Genomic DNA, 21,715 nt, shown 5'->3' on the forward strand with positions numbered 1-21,715 from the left:
CCAAAGCTCAAAGCATGCAGAGAAAAGGGTAAAAATAACTAAATGCCTAACTTAGTTCCATCTAGATCTTTCCTTGGAGCTTACAGTTCTTTTCCCTCCGACTGACCCTCATTTCTGACTGTGAGAAGCACCCTGTGCTGCTCACAGCATGTTTTCTCTCTCCTCCTGTGATACCTTTCCAGCCTGACAAGTTTTAATGACTCCTTGACATTTGTTTTTTATTTTTTTTCAGCAACAAAACAGAAAAGGATGTGAGAAAGATTTCACACTGGTAATATCAAAAGTTAGAGCCTGTTCATTTGGCCAATAGGACCAGGTAGCTGCACTTTTACCACTGATATATGTCTCATGGAAGATGTAGATAAACACAGAAGTACTGGGGAAATGCCTCAAAGCACTCACAGTTCTGTTCTCTTTTACTCAGCTTCTCTTTTCAACATAGTTCTGAATGAAAGCTTTAGCAGAAGAGTTCTGGAAGATTGTCAGGCATTTAAGAGACTAAACTTCTTTCTTAGACTGAACATTGCAGAAAAGCTTTGCTGGAGAATTAGAAAATAATGCAATTAAATGATAGAATTCTTGCAAATTTAACAAACTCCCTACACACCAGATGTAGGCATACCAGCTGTAATTTCTGTTAGCTGTGATCTTGCAGGGGTTTTGTGACCGTTTTACAGTGGTAAATTTAAAATGGAAAACATTTAAAACTTTCCAAAACCAGCGTGTGAGGATTCACACTTTGCTCTGTACAAGCCCCAGCCAAAATTAATCCAAATGTTCACTCTTGATATGAGCAATAAGGGTTTGCAAAAATTACTGCATGTGTAGCAAAAGGTGTGATTGGATGAGTGGGAACTGTTTTTTCCTCAAAATGGCTTTATTTTGGTAAGTTTTTTACCAGCAGAGACTCAGTGAATGTGCACTGGTACCTGAAAGTAGTTCAGAAGAAATTCCAGATCCTCTATAGTAGGCAGTATGGGAGTCACTGATTTTTAGGGGAAGATCAGTCCTGATTTCAGTGAATTAGACTTTTCAACTTTAAAAAATAATAATTAAATATATATAATTCTGTCCTACCAAATGAGTGGTTTTGTTTCATTTCTGCTGCAAGAGTGTTTGGTGAAACTGTTAATTTCATTAAGCCATATTTCTTTGAAGGTGTTTTACTACAGTTTAGAACTTAGCAAGTGCTTTATAGCTCCTGAAACTGCTCTGTGATTAAACAAGGGCCTCTAAATAATTGGTTGTGATCTTTAAACAAATTACCTTGATTGGAGATTTCTGTCTGACGACACCTGATGTATCTGTGTTGTCTAAAACTGTGCTGCCTGAAATGAGGGACAGTTTTGACAAGCTTTAAATGGGTCTGTTTGGTTTTACTGAATTTTAATTAAAAAAGAATTGCATTTCTTTAAAGTAGACATTGGAAAGGAAGATTATATTGGTGAAAATTGTGTGGGTAATTTACAAATATGTCTTCTAATAGCAGCCAGACATTTTCAGTGCAAACCAGACTTAGCAGGCTAGGTTAGTCAAATTTAATTAATTTGCTTTTGTATATCTTTTGGCATATTGTTCATCTTCTTCTGAGGTTTACACAGCTTTAACAACCAGAGCAGAAGCACAGCTCTGTGAGCAGGTGCTGTGGGCTGGAGACAGCTTTGAATGCCAGGTGTGTGCTGACAGGAAGTTAGAATGGCTCAAATTCCTTCTCTGAGCCTTTCCTCAGGAAGGGAGATACTGGCCTGGAATATCAGTAATGGGCAGAAGGGGGGTTTTACCCAGACTTTCTGCTCCCTGTACCTCAGTCTCCTCACCCGTGTTACCACATGCATCAATCCCGAGGGTTTGCCCCAGAAATGAAGGAGCAGCACAGGACAGGGTACGGCCCAGAGCCCCTCTGTGCAGCAGAGCTGGTTCAGCTGTTCTGAGCAGGTGTCAGTGTGAGACCTGAACCAGTGCCCTGAAGGTTGCTGTCCTTTTCTTTCCAGGAAATGCTCTGAGTTCATTACTTTCAGCTGGTATTTTTTGTTCTATTTGTAATATCAAGAGTCCAGGTTAGAATTTGGTTTAGTAAGTGAGCAATGGGATGTGTGCTGTGATTAAAAAAATCCCACCAGATTCAAGAGATGAAGAGCAGCAATGTAAGTAAGGTGAAAGGAAAAATTTGGGTTCCATTTCTCTCTGCAAGGTTACTTAGCTTTTTGTCTGCGCAGACTTTTGATAGATTGGATAGATTTGTAGCCCTGGAAAGGTAAAAATAAAACTGACTTACCTGTTTTATCAGCAATGTGTGGTAAAGGCTGGCTTGCCCCCCTCACCTACCATATCTCCTCTAACTCATTAGCAACACAGAGCAGTCTAGAACTTCCAAGGAAGTGTTAAGTTTCTGTAGCCATGCCAATTTATGCAAATTCTTAAAAAATAACTTCAAAAATTAAGTACTTGCCTCATTAGTCTGATTTCCTGGAAATAGACCATTATAAATTATTAAGAAAATACTTCAAATGCAGCTTAATTAGTTCCATTTGTGGAGCATTAGCTAAATATGGTTCTGCTATTATAAAAATAATTCTAAGATAGCCATAATATGTTTAGCTAGATAAGCTAAATGTTTCAGCTTCCCTTTTAAATGGGCACCTTTATGCCTCATCTCTGATCCCTTTGAGGCTGGACTTCACACAGCATCTTTATTCCTAGTATCATTTCCTTACTCTGTTATTGTTTACTGCAGGAATTCATGGGGACACTGGTGTCTTCAAGACACCTTAATCCCATATAGTTTATTAACATTTCAAAAGATCTTCCTCAGAGTCACAGATAACATCATCTCTGGGAGAATAATCTGATTTTTGGTATTAAGTTCCTTGTTTGCTCTGCTCAGAAGCAGCAACAGCTTTCCTCTGAACCAGCAGCTTGGTTTCCAAATTTCATCTGTAGTGATTCATTTAGAGCATCAGAAATGAACTGCCTGGATTAGAATTGTCAGAACTGACATCCTTGTGCTAAACTCTGGACAAAGCGATTGCAGGTGCTGTTGGTGTGAAGAGGGAGAAGGTGCTCAGTCACAGATTGAGCCTCATGAGGCACCTCAGTGCAAACTGCAGGGGAATGAGACAGGCTCTACAAGGAGGAGTTAAAAGAACTGCCAGGCCACTGCAGAATGAGAAGCAAAGGTGAGCAGAGAGAAGTCAGGCTAGCAGCAGAATGAAAAGAAGTAGAGATAAGGTAGAGAAATGTTAAAAGTGACTGCCGGGTCAGAGGGTGTTGAAACCCCCTAGTGATGGATCAGAGGCTGGAAAGGAGAAGTCCCTGCAGGCTGCCAAGAGGAATTTCTGTTCACAGTTGGGTTTGGGCTGCTGTGGAGGGGAAGGGGCCTCGGGCAGTTTCTGTGAACAATGAGCTCCCAGGTGAGAGGGAGAACAGAGATTTTTGGGATATTTAGTCTGTGGCCAGGGTGTAGCCTGGGGCACCAGTCCCTGCATCCAGACAGGCCAGGGAAATCACCCAGGGGCAGCAGGGGGTGCAGACTGGAGGAGAAAAGCTGATTGTGCTGTGCCAGCTCATCTGCACATCCAGTTCCAGCCCAAACAGAGCAAGGGCTTCACAGCCAGGTTACAAAATGTGACTGGGGAATGCAGAGGTGGGGTAAATTCGCCAGCTGGCTTTGGTGTCAGGGAGGCACTGCCAATGTCAGCTGCACTTCCACACTTAAGGGAAGGTGTTGCATGGAATTTGATTACTTTAGAGCAAAAGTTTGAAGCTTTAAATTGTTGAGCCCTGTAATCCATGGACACACATTTTATGTGTTATGAATATAGTAAATGCATTTAATGATGCAAATTGAAGGAATGGCTAGGAAGACATGCCAATATTTCTGTATGAAACAGGTTTTTATCGTTGAAATTATTATCTGAAATACTGTGAAAATAACAGATTTTTTCTTGTTGCTTCTTAGTGATAGATACTTTTTTTTTTCCCCATGGAGGTTTCAGATATCAAACTGGATTTATGGAGAACTGTCATTCTCCTTTGTTATGTGGATTTTTAATGAAGGTTCTAGGTGGTAAGAACTCTATCATATCTGCACAACCAGATCACATTAATCTCTAAAGGGCTTTTTTATGTATTTCAGTAACATGATTAGAGAAGGGAAATGCCAGAGCTATATTTGTCCTTTCAGAAGACACCAGATACTAAAAGAAAACCTTTTTAGCAAATTAATTTCTATGATGTAAGCTGGGCGTGAATTCAAACCACTATTACACTTGGAACATAAATGTGTTAAACTGAAATAACAAAATTAGAGCAGACAATAAATAAAACTGGGGGGGTGTGCTTTTACTGCCTTAGCACAATGAACTCCTCATAATGATGGAAATAATCCCAATATCACTAATAGGAAGAGTCTGCTCTGGGACACAGAGCAGACTGTCTCATTCCAGGACATTCACACGTTATCTATAGGGTCCAGTCAGTGCCATTCCTTTATCTGTTGCCAAGTGCCCCATACAATTGGTGATATTTATACAGTGCTTGTGATGGAAGCATCAGCCAGCAGCAGCAAAACCCCAAAAGTCACCTCCAGAGCAAATCCCTCTCAGTTCATTCTTTCCTCTGGAGAATGGCACCACCCTCCTGAACAGATGGGGAACATTTAACATTATAGTACAATTAAAAAATCCTTAATCAAAGAAGAGTACATGAAAAGAATTAGAGAAGGTTAATGCTGGTGCCTTAATGCAGGGGAACAGCTTTTTTATTGAATTCCTTTGGAACACATTTTGCCTTTGTGTACACTGCAGCATGCAGCATTAGCTGAGGGAAATTGTGATTGAGAGCAGGACAAGGACAGGAGAGGCAGAAGGTGAAGAAAGAACTGATGTCAAGAGAGATCCAAGCATCACTTCCTGGTCAGGCTGAGACTGGGATGTGTTGTTTGATATTTAATTGTAGAGCTCTTAATTAAAAGTGTCCTCCCATTCCTTTGGATGCTGTTTGCAAGGGGATGTTTGAACTCATTCCAGGTGAAACCAGCAGAGCCTCCTGATGCTGTTGTGTATGGCTGCCAAATCAGAGTCTCTGTGGATCCAAATTCTGAGGAAGTCTGTCTGAGAAATGACCTGGACACTGGGATGTGTATTTAAGAGTTTTCCCTGTCAACAATTGGTGTGTGAAAGCAAGAGGGCAGATGTGAATGTAGATTTAAGAGGTGCATTTCCACTGAGTTCCTGACACCTGTTCTGAATTTCTGTAGTGTTACTGGCAAATTGCATCAAGTAAAAATATTCCTTAAAGTGTTCCTCTTGTTTCAGCACTAACGTATACCTTTTCAGCCTCCTATTGAAGTAAAATGCTGTTCTATTTTTAGATCTTGCTTCCAAGCATCTGCTATTTCTTATTTTCAGAATTTGGATGCTAATGGCAAAACACTAGAATAACAGTCCTTAAAATGAATTTATTCTTGTTTTTAATTTTTTCTTATGACTTTTATATTGCATTCTTTAGGAATTAAAAAGTCCTCTTTTGTTGCGTATTTCATTTTTTATTCCATAGCAGCTTTTGCTTGGTGTGTGCAGGAAAGTAGTGGAAATTTGAATTTATCTATTAGATATATCAGCCCTATTGATTGTTTTTAATGCTTCTCAAATGTACAGAGCATGACTAAAATCAGGTCAGTCTACATCTGTGCTATTATCTTCATTAAACCCAGGGTATTGTTCATCATGGTTTTTCTTAAATTTCCCCAGAGAGCACAGGTAAAAGATAAATATAACATTTACTTTTAACAGCTGCATAATCTGAGTAATACTGGTCAGGAGAAACATTGTTGAGATTCTTTCTGTACATTTTTTGTAGTGATTGTGGACATGCATGCAGCTGATTGCCTGTGATTATTTGAACTGCAAGCATTAGATTGGGAGGTGTGTTCTGTTTCCCATCTCTTTCACTGACTTTCAGAAAGAAAAGGCAAAATAATATTAGTGGTGTCCATGAATATTAAATGGCTATATTTTGCATCTGAAAGTTGAAACTGAAGGAACTCATTTCAGTATTATTAACTCTGTAGGGTTCTTTACATCTGTGCCTGACCCTAATTACAATCAGTTCTGGAGTCCTGTACACGTGCTGGCCACAGAATGTGACTTTTGGCTCAGTCTTGTCTGTGGAGATCAGTTTGGACCAGAGCCTTGCCTGTTTTCTTGTGTTGCCAGTGGCTTTTTTTTTTCCATTCACCTGCTTTATCCAGAATTGGGATGGTCAGGAGTTGATGAGTCCCATACACAGTGTATGATTTTGGAGTCTGTGTGAAGCAATCTTCACCAGCCACATTTTTGAGCTGGCATTGCTGGATTCAGCTTGGAATTAAGACCCACCAGCTGCAGTCCTACCCAAAGCAGAGGCCAGCTCAATTGAAATAAACTGTGTCACAGTCTGGGGGAACTGACACACCTGTGCTACTCCAAAAAAATCTGTTTTCTACACAGCTACTTAAACCCCATGGAATATGCTGGCTCTGACTGCAAGAGGGTGTGAAGGTGAGCACATTTTGTGATAAAGAAATAGAAAGAGCCCTGATGCAGAGGAAACTACCCTCTGAAATTCTGGCTGAGGCTGAGATTTAAGATGCTACACAAGAGGGATATTTCACATAAGCAGGAGATTTAATATCTGTGCCTCATTGACACAGGTTTGGGTGGTTTTGCCTCTGTGTCAGGACAGCCTGGAATCTCAGTGATCCATCTGGGGCTTAAAATAACATTCCGAAAACTGAGTGAGTACAGAACAAATTGCTTTACTTGACCTGTGGTAGAAGAGGACTTTCAAGGCTAACAAGGTGTTAGCCTTAGGAGCTGGACTTGCAGCCTGCATTTGTATATGTGAAAAAAAAAAAAAAGAAATTACTTCAGCTTTCTTGGCAAGGAGGCAGAACAAGGAGCAGGCAAAAGGCAGAAGATCCCCCAGGCTCATGGAGCTGAGCTCTCCTCACAAACAGGGAGGTGAGCCCAGCCTGCCTGAGGAGAAGGGTCCCTGCAGTGTCCTGAGAAGCCAAAATGCAGCTGTGGGCATTGCCAGGGTCAGAGCAGAGGAAATGTGTGCCAGGGACTGCCCAGGCCCTGCCCTGGCAGGGCTTGGCTGCCAGCACAGCACAGCTGGGCTGGGAAGAGGAAGGGAAAATGTTCCTCCCTGGATTGCAGCTCTAAAGCTTCATTTCCCCTTGGTCCTAGTGATGGCTCTCACCATTAAATGAACATCCTTGATCCTGGTGATGGCTCTCACCATTTAATGAGCATCCTTGATCCTGGTGATGGCTCTCACCATTAAATGAACATCCTTGATCCTGGTGATGGCTCTCACCATTAAATGAATATTTAATGCATTTCCTCTCCCCAGAGTTGCTGGTGGGGGACAAAAAGAAGGGAAGGTGCCTGTGCTGTGGATTGTTTCTCCTGTGGAGCAGAGGATGACCCTGCCCCGCTGCCTCCCAGCCGCTCTGCAGGGACGTGCTGCCCGTGGGGAACAGTGAGTCCAGGTTTGTGCCTGACAGACTTGTAGAGTGGTTTCCTGTGGAAACAAGACTTGTGGAATCATATAGGGCAATGGCAGAGGAGATGGAGCAAGGGAAGGGGTCCATCTGTCTGTCTGTGTCACCCCATGGTTGTGCCATTGGCTGTTCTTCCTTCTTGGTTGAGAGAGGTCCCTTTTGGTTCTCAATGGTTGGGAAGATGTTGGCCAGACCTTCTCTGGCTCTGACATAAGGAACAAGCAGACTAAACTCAGAAGAATCTGGACTTTGTTAATTCATGTGTTAGCAGAACTTCTTTCACTCTTTAATATCTTTTTTTTCCATGGGAACATCAGTGAAATCTATATGAACATGAAAAAAAAAATTGTTTTTTTTTCTGAAATAGCTTTCTCAAATGCAAAGCCTTCAGCTGTTAGACTGTGTGCAGACATGTACACATGTGCACACAGACAGGCCAGCCTTTTTTTGTTAAAGATATGCACACACATAGACACAGCAGATGTTTTTATCTATGGAGAGACTTCCACGGTCTAAAGTAATGTAATAATCCCATTATTTCCGTGCTAGGGTTTTCTTTCTCCATCTGGTAGACTGGCATTCTGCAAAGTGGTTAAAATAGCCTGGCTTTTAAAAACATTTTAAATTCTCTGGTCTGATAGACTTGAGGTGAAGGTAGAATGACTATTGAGATAATCAATTACTGTGCTGCCACACAGCTGAAATTCAATCCAAATGTCTGAAAGTCCAAATCTCTCTAGACCATCTTATTGATTGTAAACACATCACGTTCAGAACAGCTTTTTCTTCCCATAAATCGACATGATTTTATAACCAAAGGAAGAGAAAAATAGCCAAATATTAAACTGAGTGTTGGAAATCCTGGCTTCTCCCCAAAATAGATCCAAATTCAGTCCTGTAGATGGCATTTCTTGAAAATGGACGGTGCCCAGATGCAATACCACATTTCACAGCTACTGTGCTGTGTTGTTTAAACACTACACTGGTTTTCTAACTGCAAAGATAATATTTAGGAATGGAAAAGAAAGGCAAACTTCCCAGCCCATGATGCTCTGTTCTGTCCTTGCTAAGAGGAGAAATAGAATTACAAGTGAATCTCAAATATCAGTAAATCTATTTTTTTTAGGTTTTAGTACAACAGTGTATGTTACTCCTGTTAGAAAAAGAAAGTTAAATTCATATTGTTTACCTTCTGCAGTTATCCATCTAGTAAGAGTAAAAGTAGAAAACAGTTTTGTAACATTGCTTTGAATAAGTAGTGGAGCTCTGATGGAATGAGAAATGACAGAGTTGTTACACAGGTTTGGAGGTGCCTGGATGGACAGATCTGTGTACACGTAAAAGTTCATGATGCAGCAGAGAAACTGCAAATGCTTCTCTGGCTTATTGAAGCAGCATCTCATGTTAGACATAAAACCAGAAGCATTTTAAGTAGAAGAATAACAATATTGAAACCTTTCCAATATTGAAACCTGGTTTGTGATACAAATGACACCTCTTGTTGTGATTGAATTCTCAGATGCTCTGTGCTTTGCACCACTGTACAGAGGGATGGTGGGAAAATACTGAAATGAGTCCATGAAGTTTTGAGATTGCAGAATTGTGTGGGGTTCAGGACCCACAGGGCTGTTGGCAAGTATTACACCATTGCTCAAATCCCTCACACCAGAGTTACCAATTAAGCCAGAAATGAACAGGGTTTAAAAAGTCCTTCTTCCACACAAAAGATGGGTAACATTTTAAAATAGGAGAAAATGTCTTGAAGCAACTCAATTCTCAGAGAAGCTTCCAGTTAAAAGTCCTGGTCTGAAATGATGGGGGGCACTTGTGAGAGTTTTTTTCCCAGATGTCAATGTGCACCTCCTTGTTTGTTTGAGTGGCTGAGTGGCCCTGAATCATTCTGGGTTCTGCATTCAGGGGAGTGAATAGGGGGAGTGAAGGAAGCCTGGGGGCACCCATTGAACACAGGGAAGGACACTGAGCTCTGCCTGCCTGGAAAAAATTCATCTGAGCATTGACCTCTCCCTGTGCTGAGCTGAGCACAAACCCTTTCAGAGAGTTCTGCCCCAGGCAGTTAAATTTGTGTTTAGGGTAGCACAGGCTCCCCACATTTTGCATTTCCCCATGTTTCAGCTTGTGTTTGCAGTGTGTTTCATTCCTTGAGAAGGTGTGTTGGAGGGAAAAGGGATGGGAACTGGGCTGTGGTACTTCCTGGCAGCCTGTTATTAATTCTGTCCCTGAGAGATTTGGGCTTTGAGAGACTTGGACCTTGTGCCAGGCACAGAGGGGCACGGGGCAGCTCTGTGCTGCAGGAAACCTCTCTGCAAGGACAGGTTGAGCTGAAGGACAAATTCACTGGCAAACCAGAGGACTTTGACCTTCCTCCTGAAACTTCTCAGTACTTGAAGGAGAAGTCACCTCAGGAAATCTTACCAGGGTGTGTGACTGGCACGGTGAGTTTGCTGACCCTTTGTACAACAGAATCCATGGAATGATGGCTTTATGATGGAATTTGGAGTCAGGCTCAGAATGGGGATGCAGAGTTACTGGAGTGCATCATTCTGCTGTTAAAATAGAGTACCCTGATACAATCTCTTGCACAACCAGTGAAATACACCTGTATGTCACAGTGCAGTCACACTTGCAGGCATCTGTCAGTGACTCTGATATTACCTTAAGAGCACACCAATGATATTTTTCCTTTTCTCCTGAGTCATTCCCCTTTCTTATGCCTGGTGCAGTGTGATTTATAAGAATTGGGATGTCTTCTAGTGATATGTGGTAACACACCATTCAGCAAGGAAAGAGAAGTTTCATTTTGTTATTATTCCCTATTTCACTTGGTTGGCTCAGTGAACCCTTACAAAATGTATTCAGAGATTGTGCCTGTAGATGAATGTGGGGATAGAATTAGCAATGGAACCAAATGCAGAATGCTAAAAGTGATCTGGAAAAGGTTTCAAATTCTTCATTTCTGTGACAAGAATTACAACCAGCTGGGAAAATGGCACCAGGTAAGTGAATTGTAGTGACACTGAACTGTAACAATGGAGAGAAAAGGTAAAAAATTTACTCATTATTTTTAGAATGTCAAGGTCATTGTATGTGAGTTGCTGTCAGATGTTGCAGCATGGAGAATTAAATAATTGTACCAAAACTAGATATACATTAGTTAATTTTACATGATTTTTCCCTTAAAGTTACAGTTCTCATACTAGAATTGAAATTTAGGAATATATTTTTTCTATTAATTTCTTTTTTAAGACTATCAGCAAATAGTTTACACTGAGCCATAGTAATTTATTTTCATTCTTTCTTGCTCTGCCTTTATTTGAATGACAAAAATCATAACCTAAATAGAAAACAGTGTGCAGAGATAATCCATTCTTGTGTCACAAGTCATAAAAAGAAAAAAGTAAGGCAACAATTTATAGTTTTGATATGCCTGAATTACTCACAGGAGTTAATACCTATTTTTCCCTGTCAAATTCATCTTTGAATCTCACAGTGGTTTATAAGTAATTTAAGTGCAAAACATTGTAGCAGGCATACAAAGCAGTATCTAATTATTCCAGTCAGAGAAATTTTAAAGCTGCAAATTTTAGGCCTTCAAATGTGTCACATGTTATGGTCTGGCTGCAGGGTACAGCAAAAATTTTAGAGATGCTGATTTTATAAGTTGAGGTTTTCCAGCACAGAGATGTTGCAGGATACACAGTGTAAAAAAAAAATGCTGTTAAATTTACAGGACTCAACACATAGAGGTGTGGGAGACCTTTTGCTGTGTGCCAATCAGAAATAGGAGATTTATCAAACCACTACTGTAGCTGAATTAAAGTGTCACAGAATGTGCATTTTAAACAGCCTTACATGGCAATGTTTAAATGCTTCTTGAAAGAGCAGAAAGCACCATTAGATTGCTCTTGAGCTCTGTCACTGCAGTCAGTTTGACATCACATTTACATGGTTTAAGTGCCACCTGCTCTTTAATCCTCATTTCCCCCTAAGTGCTGTTTTTAGTGGAACCTTTTTTTGCATTTTCAGGAACAGGCAGAAGCCATTTTTAGGTCAGTGAAATGCTGAAAATGCTGTCAGACACAGTAGAGGGAGAGCAGTAGGAAAGCAGGCTGTGGCAGTGGATGCCGTGTCAGAGATGCCATCAGTGGGGTGGAGAGAGCTCTCTAAAACACTTCTCTAAAATACACAGGCTCTGAGAAGGGACTCTGTGTCTCAGTGCTCCATCTCCAAGTGGGATTCTGCCTGTGTACAGCATAAAGATGGTTTGTGCTTGCAGATATGCTGCTTACAGTGACTCTGCTTTAATCTATTTTTAATTGTCAGAGACAAAAGAAAGAGAAGAAACCTTTGGAAGCTTCGTCTGTGGTCTGAAAGCCAAAGCTCTGCCTTTGCTGCTCTCTGCCTCATCAGCCATGAAGATTTTGTAGGGAGAGCTGAGTTGATGCCAGTGCTGGTAGGCCAGAATTGAAAGCACCTCCCTTGTCTAGGACTCCATTGGCTGTGCAGCCCTGGCAGGGCAGGAAAGGAGCAGCCATTTATTTCAGTTCCTGGGGAATCAGCCATGCCCATGGATTTATACCTGCAGCAGCTCAGTTGGTAACAAGGCAGGGAATGCAGAGTGGAATTGTGCTTGGATGTTGGATGAATGCAGCTCTGGGGCTGTTGGCTCTCACCTCTGTGCCCCTCTGTGTGCCTGCATCCATCACCAGGGCAGGATGGAGCAGGGGCTCCTTCACCTGGGCTGGTGCCAGTGCTTGGCAGAGCTCTGAGTGTGCAGAGCTCAGCAGTGTGTGCACAGGGCTGCCCAGCAGCTCATTTACCCTTTGGGCAGGGCTCCCATTGCCAAAATGGATCTTCTCACCCTTCCTTCAAGTGACTTCCTTAAAACATCTGCTTGGCAGCCATGGGGAATGCCAGATGTGCTTCTAATGGAAAGGATCTTGCACTGATTCAGATCCTCCAATGGGCACAGTCTGTTCTCCATATTACAGGCAAATGTTTGAGGATGTCCACCTTGCAGTCTGTAATATTTAGTCAAGGTTACCGAGAAAGTAATATCAAATTAGAAATGTGTTGCTCCAGGATGAAAATATTCTTATTTCACTGAGGTTTCCCAATGATCACTGTAGGTTTCATCCATTATCTTCATTCTGAAGGACATGCCTGATTCATTCTTTTTGATATGCATGCCTTAATTTTACTATCTTCTCAGAAGTTCATCTTGTGATCACAATGTTCTTGGTCTACAAAGGCTTGATTTCAGCAACAGTACAAATCAGATCAGGATCTGTGAAGAGATCCTAATTTGAGAAAGAATTTTTCCCCCCACATTTACATTGAGCAGTCACCTCCTTTCCCTCAGTCTAAAAGCTCAAAGTAGAATGAACTGTATCAGTTATACAACTCTGTTATCTACTGAAAGAATGCAAAGAGAAGAAGAGATTTAAATTGATTAAGGCACTGTTTGCTATACCAGTAAATTAAATACTGCAGTACTTTTACATTGTTGTAAGTGAAAACCAGTCAGATAACTAATTTGCAGTTTGAAAACCATAGAGTTTAAATCCTTATTACTCATCTTCTTGACTAAAAGTTAAATCAGCTAAACTACAGTGCCCAAAGAGATATTAAATCAAAGCCACATCTGAAGAGCACAAGTTTCTCCCAATAAAATATGTATTGCTGTTTTCTGGCATCACATTTACTGTCTGAATTTGGGTTATCTATTATACCATTGTACATATCACAACAGGGCTCAAAGTATTTTTATGTCTGAATAAGTCATTTATTCTATAATAAACATTAAGGATATGCTGCTGCAATGTATTTAATTTCTGGAGAAAATGAAAGGCAAGCAAGTAGAGAAGTTGCAGTAGGTTGTTTAAAACTCTTTGTGCTAGGCAGAATTAGACAGGAAACAAATGAAGTTTTATGGAAAATCAGTTAATACCCAGTGGTACAAAAGTTGGCTTTGCCAAGGACACTTCATCCCTCAGAAATATTCCACACCTCCTGTTGGATATGCAGAGCCTGGCCCCAAAGCAGCTCTGACTGCAGAGGAGCTCTGTGGTTTGGGTGGGACATTTGGGCTGGTGGCAGAGGGGAAGAGGGCTCAGAGCATTTCCTGCAGACAGCAGGGACTGCCCCACTTGTGTCTGGGTGGGAAATAAGGGAGCTGCTTTCAGCCTGGGACATCAGGCACAGGAATCAGTGACAGGATTGGTGACCTGGGAACTCCTGGGAGCCTTAGCTCAGTTCTGGGTGTAAGCATTTTGTGCTTTATTTTTTTACTTATGGACATTTCCCACAGCTGCTTGAGATGCAGAGCACCCCTGAGGCTGCTTCTGAGCTGCTCCTGGGTCAGGTCACTGTGCCTAGCCCAAAGTTCACTACTGTGTACAAAGGTCCAGATGCTCTTTGCTCTCTGCTCCAAGGAGATCCTCTTCACAGCAGGAAGCCTGGCCAGGTGGGTGAGGGATCAGCCTGGCCTTTGCTCAGGGAACAGAAGGCAGGTTTAGGGATCAGCTGCCACTCTCAGAGGCTGAGAACTAAATTCTCTGGGGGGAATTTAAATAAAAAAGTCTTTGTTAATAGATTATTAGATTAGATGGGGGAAATCTAGCAGGGCTGGAAGAAGGAACAGAGAGATGAAAAGAGACAGGAGTTCCCTTGCAGCCTTTTGTCACACAAATCTCCTAAAACTGTGCTTGCTTCTGGAAGGGACAGATGGGCTGTAAAGGCTGGAGGCTGAGTGCCCACAGAGACAGGAACTGATTTCTGTCACAGCTTCTGCCTTGCTGAGTGCACCTCCAAGGGAGACTCTCCAACCAGCAGATCTTCTTAAGTGAATTCTCTTCTCTGGTTTTCCTACATGGAAATCTAGCCACAGGGCAAGGAAACCCTTCCAGCTGCTCAGGCCCCAAACACTTTCCTAACTCTGAGAATCTGTCTCTGGTGGAGCTGCTGCATTCATCTCCCCTTGTAAAGGCAGCAACTCAACCCATCCTTCCTTAAGATCCATCAGATGGAGATCAAACCAGACCTTGGAAAGAAGGGTGATAAAGCACAGGTATGCCTTCAGTTGATGGCAGGGTGCTGCCTCTCCTGTTGGGATTTTTCTAGGATAGGGAAAGCTCCTCCTTAATGTCTGTTTTCCTTCTGCCTCTTTTTGGCACCCTGTAGAGCTGCCATGGGAACCTGTCCCTAGGCTTTCAGACAGGTCAGATTTGTTATCAGTGCTTTTGCTGAATGATAATTTGTTTATAATTGCTTGGAAGATTTCACAGTATGAAAAAAAATAGTAGAGGCATATTTTAAAACAAGTGCTAAAGGTTCAATTTATAGAGGATCAGTTCTACAAATTGTGCAAAGCTTTAATTTGACAAAGCTTTTATTCTAAAATGTTTTAATGAAAACCTACCTTCACCAATATTTTATTTATTCTTTATTTTGAGACCCAGGATATCATCAGCTGATTTAACGTAGATTCAGTTCAGATCACCGCTAACCTGTCAATTCAATCAACAGAGACATCCTGTGGGACTTAGCTCTTCAGTGAAACCACAAATTCAGAAGAGTGGGGGGAGTCCAGTTCAGGGAACAACATCTGTTGGGACCACTGAACAAAGGGTAAGAAACATGTCTGCTGTTCTGGAGGAAACATATTATTCCACTCTCTGCACTTCAGTTAATCATTTGCCATGGTGGTTTTAGTTTTGGGATGTCAGACAGAGATATTTCAGAGGAAGACTCTTTCGTGGTGTTTCTGATGGAAAAATCAACACTTTCCCCCTGCTGTTTATAATGTGACATCACTGGCCGAGCATTATCTGTTCTGCCAAGGAGCTACCATGGGCTGCTTTCCCAGGTAAGTGGAAGCTGCTTGGAGCCTTCCAAAGGCACTGGTGAGGCAGAAGGGGAGGTTTGATGTCAATAAGAGCCAGACTGTTGTGATTAGGCTGAGCAGTATTTACAGCTGGATCAGTGTTTACAGCTGGACTTTTCCAAGGTCCCAGCATAGGTTGACGTGAGTGAACATTGCACAGCTCTCTGTCCAACAATGGGCCCTGAAAATGCAGACCAGGAGTTACAAAGGTAGTTTAAGGCTCCTGAGTAAATGGGTACTAACCTGATGAATTAATATTCCCAATCATACATAGCAATCCAGTTCTAATTTTATTTTTTTTTTAAGTTTCTGACATGGGTTGTATTTACTGCAAAAAACTTCATTGAAATATATGACCACTCATGGCATGTGAATGAAATCTGAATTAGTACAAACCATGGAGGTGAGTCAGCAATGTAGATTTATGTCTGTTTTAATGTGGTAAGAAGTACCTTCTGTGAAGACAAAAAAAATTACATATATAGCCATAATTTAAGAAGTGAAGCTCCTTTCAGCAGCACTTGAATATCTTGAAGGATATACATGAGGACTTGTCATAAATTACCTGCTGGATGTAAAATAAAGGTTATTCAGAGTAATTATGTAGGGCAGTCTAATACAGTAGGGCTGTATTGAGTCCCTTAATATCATTTGTGTCATGTCAGAGAAAAATCAGTTAGAGGTGCACATCAGGGGATAGCACTTTGTTCTGAAAGGGTGGAGCATGCACTAAATCCCCCTGGATGTGTGGGTCAGTTCCCCCAAGTCACTGTGTTTTAGTGGATTCATGTGAACTGAGCTAACTGGGCATGGTCATTTGGTGCTGAGTATCTAAATATCAGCTACAAATAATTTATGTGTCTAGCACTTACTGTGGATTTCATCCTAAAAGGACTAATAGCAATAATCACACCAGAAGTCTGTGGAAAAACAGGGATTATACTTAATAAGAGATAGGCAAGTTTTTTAGGGAATGAGGAAAATATGTCACTCTCTCCATTCCATCCATCCATCCATCCATCCATCCATCCATCCATCCATCCATCCATCCAGCCATCCATCCAGCCATCCAGCCATTCCATCCATCCTTGTTTATTTCTTGCAGTGTACAGTGTATTTTATGTGTTCAGAGAAGTTAGTACCAGTATAACAGACAAGCTAAATAAAATGATGCTGTTCTCTGGTCTGCCATTGGAAAACACCATTAAGACTATAATTGATTTCATAATATTTATTTGCTCACCTTAATTCCATTTTTGAAGAGCCTGTAATAGAAAAGTAACTTTTCCAAATGAGGAAATAAGCTTGAGATAATGATATGATAAGATACTTGTACCCCAATGGAAAATTCCTTCTGTTCTACTTCTGAAACTGCAGAGAAAAACTCTGTAAAATGTAACTGTCACTCTGAGAATCTGTATCACCTGCAGAAATGAGTGTCTCTTTTTTCCCTAACCTGTGAAGTTCTTTCCCTTGTTTATCTACAGAAATGTTCTATATTTTATGTCCCACTAGAGAATCCAAATATTTCATACTTATGGAGGGATAGGGTATTCTGGGGAAGGGGCAGCCTGCAGGAATCCTAACCCCCTGGCAAACAGGAGCAGTTTATTCCAAGTTCTTGGAAGATAATGACAAAATGTGCTTCTTATCCTAGATCTTTATTGAAGGAATTCCTTACTGGGGTGTGGGCATTTGCTCAGCTCCTCTGAGGGTTTGCAGTGAGCCCTTCCCCTTGATGAGAGCTGCTCAGTGCCCAGTCCAGGTTGCTGTGTGCTCCCAGGTGATTTTCTGGAGCTGTTTGGGAGCTGTTGGCACTGCTGGTACAACAAAATCCAGTTCCTTGGTGGGAGTGATCCATAGATGGAGCCATTGAAGAGCTGTTTAGTTCCATCCAGAGCAATGGGAATGGGACAAGCTTCTCCACCTGTCCACAGGCAGGAATGCTCTGCTTGGCTGGCAAAACACACCTGCCAGAGAGCCAAGTCCTTGGCTCTGTAATCCTTCCTGGGACTCCACAGGCAATCCATGGACATCCAAGGGTCTCTGGAGCACAGATTGGAAAAGAGTGGTTTAACTGCTGCACTGCAGCTGATTTCAAACCACTTGTATTCCTTTATCAGCACTGGATAAACTTATTGATGACCTAAATGTGGATGCAGAGCCCTGGCCTTTATTGCATATTTTATTCCATATTTCAAATGTTGTCTAGTTTTTTCTAGCCATGCTTTCATGCAGCTGTTGCTCTTTGAGCTGCTCTTGCTCACACACAGCATCCTGCTTGCATCATCGTTTGTGTGACTCATTAAAACACACACGTTTGAAATGAAAACTCTCCTGAGCATTTAAAACTCATCACCTGGCAGTGTATTGGACAGGATTCCTGGGATTGATGAGAAGCACTCAATAAAATATGTCAGCTCCTCATCCTGGAATTTGTAAGCAGATAACCCTCATCAACAAGAGAGAGGGAAATGCTTCCTAAAGCAATTTTGTTGCTTTTGTAATAGATCAGATTTGTGCAATGTGGTACATAATTCAAGAGAATATTTGAGGAGTAAAGCTATAGATCCTCTTAAATGACTCTTTGTTCTCCATAAGTCTGGGCTGAAGGCTGTCTCATATCCTTCTCTAATGATATCTGCAATGCATTCAAATACTTTTGAAAGTTTTTTTGCTCAAGACCAGCTTGCTGCTCTAATCCTATTTGCTCAGCCTTCATAGTTGATCATGAGAAAGAAGGTTCTGCTTTTATTATTTGCTTTTTTGTCAGAAAGACTTATTTCTTAAAAAAAGTAAAGTATTAGCAAGTGGAGAGAAGGGACTGTAATAGAATGAAAATGGCATTGGGGCTCTGTGTGTGAAGCAATATCAAAGTCAAAACACAGAGCCTTGTAAGCAGGCCAAAACTTACCTTTCAAAGGTGAATTTTTATAAAACAGGATGGAAAATTTCTGATGAGAGTTGAAATCACTTTTGTCACCTAAATTAATCTGCCCCTGTGTCCTGTAAATCATTTCATGCTGCAAATAATTGATCAGCAAGAGAAATTTGGGCTGTGATTTAAAGGGAATTAATTCTTAATTAAGTTGTCTTACTTTGGATTTTCATCTTTAGGGAGCACAGGCTGCTAAGCATTCCTAATATCTGCCACTTAGTTGAATATTAGGAAAACCCTTCACAAGAGATTAAGGAACACAAAGGAGATGGGAACGAAGTACCTGAATTTAAGACTAATTTAGGGGTTTGGTGTCATCTACAAGGTGAGCTTCCAGTCATCCCAGGAAGTGAGCTGCCAGTTATCCCATGAAGTGAGGCAGAGCAGCAAGTTCAGGATCCTGTGTTTGCAAGGGAAGCAGGCAGTTAATCCAGAAACCTTTCCATGGTGATCTTCCCTCCACTGTATTTCTCTGATACAGCTCCTATCAGCAATTTCCAGGAAGAACAATGCAGTCCCTTCTTTGTCACTAATTGTAGGATCTTAGGGGAGCTTCTTCCTGAATATTCCTGGAACTGTCTGTATTGTTTCAAAGTGCTGCTTCCTTCTCTCCTGTGCTAATTGTTATTTATTCTGTCCTGCTCCTGGGCTATTCCCTTGCAGATGGATGTGTTCAGAGGGCTTTAATACAGTGTGGAACATTAGTTCTGAATGTCATTTTCCATTTTATTTTTTTATGTTGCCTTAAGAGGTCTTTTTAAAAAACCTGAGTGTCTGTTTCTGCCACGGGAACACTGTACAATTAATTGCCTCTGTGTGTGTTGGTAAGATCAGTGGGATGTTCTTCCTTCCCCAGTGCATTTCAAACCCTGTTTCCTCCTGGTGACTTGCTGTATTTGACAATGTTCCTTGATGAATTGCATAAGGTGCCCTCAGCGGTCAGGAAATGAGGCACTGTGGTCAATGCTCAGATTTTATTGCAGAGCTTGTGAAGTCATGGAGTTGGATGAGTTTCTGCTGCTGTGTTTTCAGCCCTTGCAGCTACAGGAAAAAAACAGGAAATGTGACACAGAAGACTGATGGGAATAGCAAGCATCAGGAGGATTCAAAATACACACACCTCGTGATTTTAAGACAATCTTGCTGTTTCTTGGGGTCTGGCTTGCAATTTGTCAGTCTGAGGGTAGGCAGCCTTGCTGAAGGTACAAAAGGAGAAAAGTAAGGAGAGAAAAAAAGGGAGGAAGTAGAGAAGAGGCTGCCCTTGAAAATGAGAGAGTGAGATGTGTTATCTTTTTGTGTTGCTCTTCTGGCAAGGTATTTGTTCTCTTGACTGGCATCGTTCTTGCATCTCCCTTGGAGTGTATCTGTTCATTAGTGTCTCCAGACAGAGGAGACACTGTTTAGCTTTTTAGTTTAGCTTTTAATTAAAATACAATTTGCAGGTTTTTTAGTGTGTTAATGAGACAGCAAAAATGAATTCATTGAAAGAGGAACAGCTATCTAGGCCTTACAGCAGTGAAAGTTAGAGCCTCATTAGTAGCTAATTATGCAGCACAGTATATAAATAGAGCTGTTGTGGCATTAAAAACAGCCTCAGTGCCTTACCTAATGACATAAAATGTTTACAGTCTGTTCTGAGTATGGTCTAATGCGTTCCTGAGGTAATTAATGGCATATTTAACAGTGACACAGCTGGAATCACAATTGCTTTGCAGGTACAAGTCGAGGGCAAGGGAATGCATTAAAGTCTTTGAGGAACAGATCATTTGTCTGATAATAAATATATAAAAACCTTTCAGAAGATGCAGGAGCAGCACAGGATTTATGCAGGAGGTGGGAAAATGTCTGTGTCTGACAAGGACAGGGTGCACTGGCCTTTATTTTCATGTTCTCCAAAAGGGAGCAGTGAGATGCCAGAGTTCCAAACTGGCACTTCCAAAAGGGGAATAAGAAGAAAGTGGTCAGTATTTTGAAAATCCTTCTTTTTTGATATAAAATGGCAATCAAGGCTGAAAATACACCAAAGATGGAACAAAAGGGATTTTGTTTCCCTGTGTGGGCCCTTGTAATTAGACACACGCACTCAGAACAGTATCTTAGTAGCAAGTTCAATTCTGCTTTTAATAAACTGAAGCATACATAGAATTTTTTGCTCTGCCTAGTAAGATCTGCACACGTAGCTTAACAGCTGATTCTTCCAAGAATGGGGGCAGCATCCTGGCCCAGCACACCAGAGGTGAGCTGAGGAATATTCATGCTAATAAGAGAGGCCTGTAAAATGGTCTGTGCATTAGTCATGATGATTCCAATTACTGTGGTATTGACCAGCAGCCACAGAGCTGAATCAATTATTCCTTTAAAAATACAAAAGGCTCTTTTCTGCTTCAATTTGTTCAGCAGTCAACAAGTTTAGCATTTTTTTCCCTGGGAGATGATTTTAACGTGATGACCAAGTTAGAGACTGATTCATGTTTACTGGGGATGGGTGAGTTGAAATGACTTTGCTGTCAATCCAATGCTTTATCTTGTAGTTGTGATGCTCAGTGAAATAACACAGAGCAATGGAAAACATTGTTATTGCATGTGTTAATGACTTTATCTAGTGGGAGAGGAGTTAATGACCTGCAAGTTAGTGTTACCTGCAGATAGGAAAACGAGCCACTTGCTAATTGTGGTGGGATTAGTTCAGTTCCTTCATGAAAATAACTCTTTGTTCGTAAAGAGGTCTGGGTAGGCCAGTGCTGAAAGCCTGAGAAATCTGTTCCACATGGAATGGGTGCAGTTAAAAAACATGAGTGCCACCATTGCTGGGAGCCCACCAAATTGCCTGAACCCTAATTTACAGGGACAGCTCTGTGTGTGCATGAATTATTGCTGCTGATCTCTAAGTCTGAATTGTTTAATTACCCTTGTCAGTGTGGATTGATCAGATTTGCTGTGTTAAAAGCCTTAAATTTCTGCATGGGTATTCTCTGATAGAAATCCATCAGCCTTGTCCACAGAGAGCACCACCAGGAACATTTGTCTGGATTTAAAATAGTTTATATTTCATTTTTATAATCAGGAGGGCAAGCAGGGGACTTAGAAACTTTCCAGATTAAAAGATATTTCTTACAGTGCTGCAGATGGTTTCTTTATTGTTAGAACCCTGTATGAACATGATTGGAAAGACACTATTAGAAAACAACTACTAAATTAGGGGAATAGCAAGTGCAGAAGAATTAAAGAAATGGGTAAGGGCTTTGTCTGATTTTTAGGCAACTAGCTGGCTGTATAGCAAAATATACAGGACAGAAGAATTAAAATGCCCTGTTTTGTGGGAAAGCAG

The sequence above is a fragment of the Molothrus ater genome, chromosome 4 (assembly GCF_012460135.2).
Source record: "Molothrus ater isolate BHLD 08-10-18 breed brown headed cowbird chromosome 4, BPBGC_Mater_1.1, whole genome shotgun sequence".
NCBI lineage: Eukaryota > Metazoa > Chordata > Aves > Passeriformes > Icteridae > Molothrus > Molothrus ater.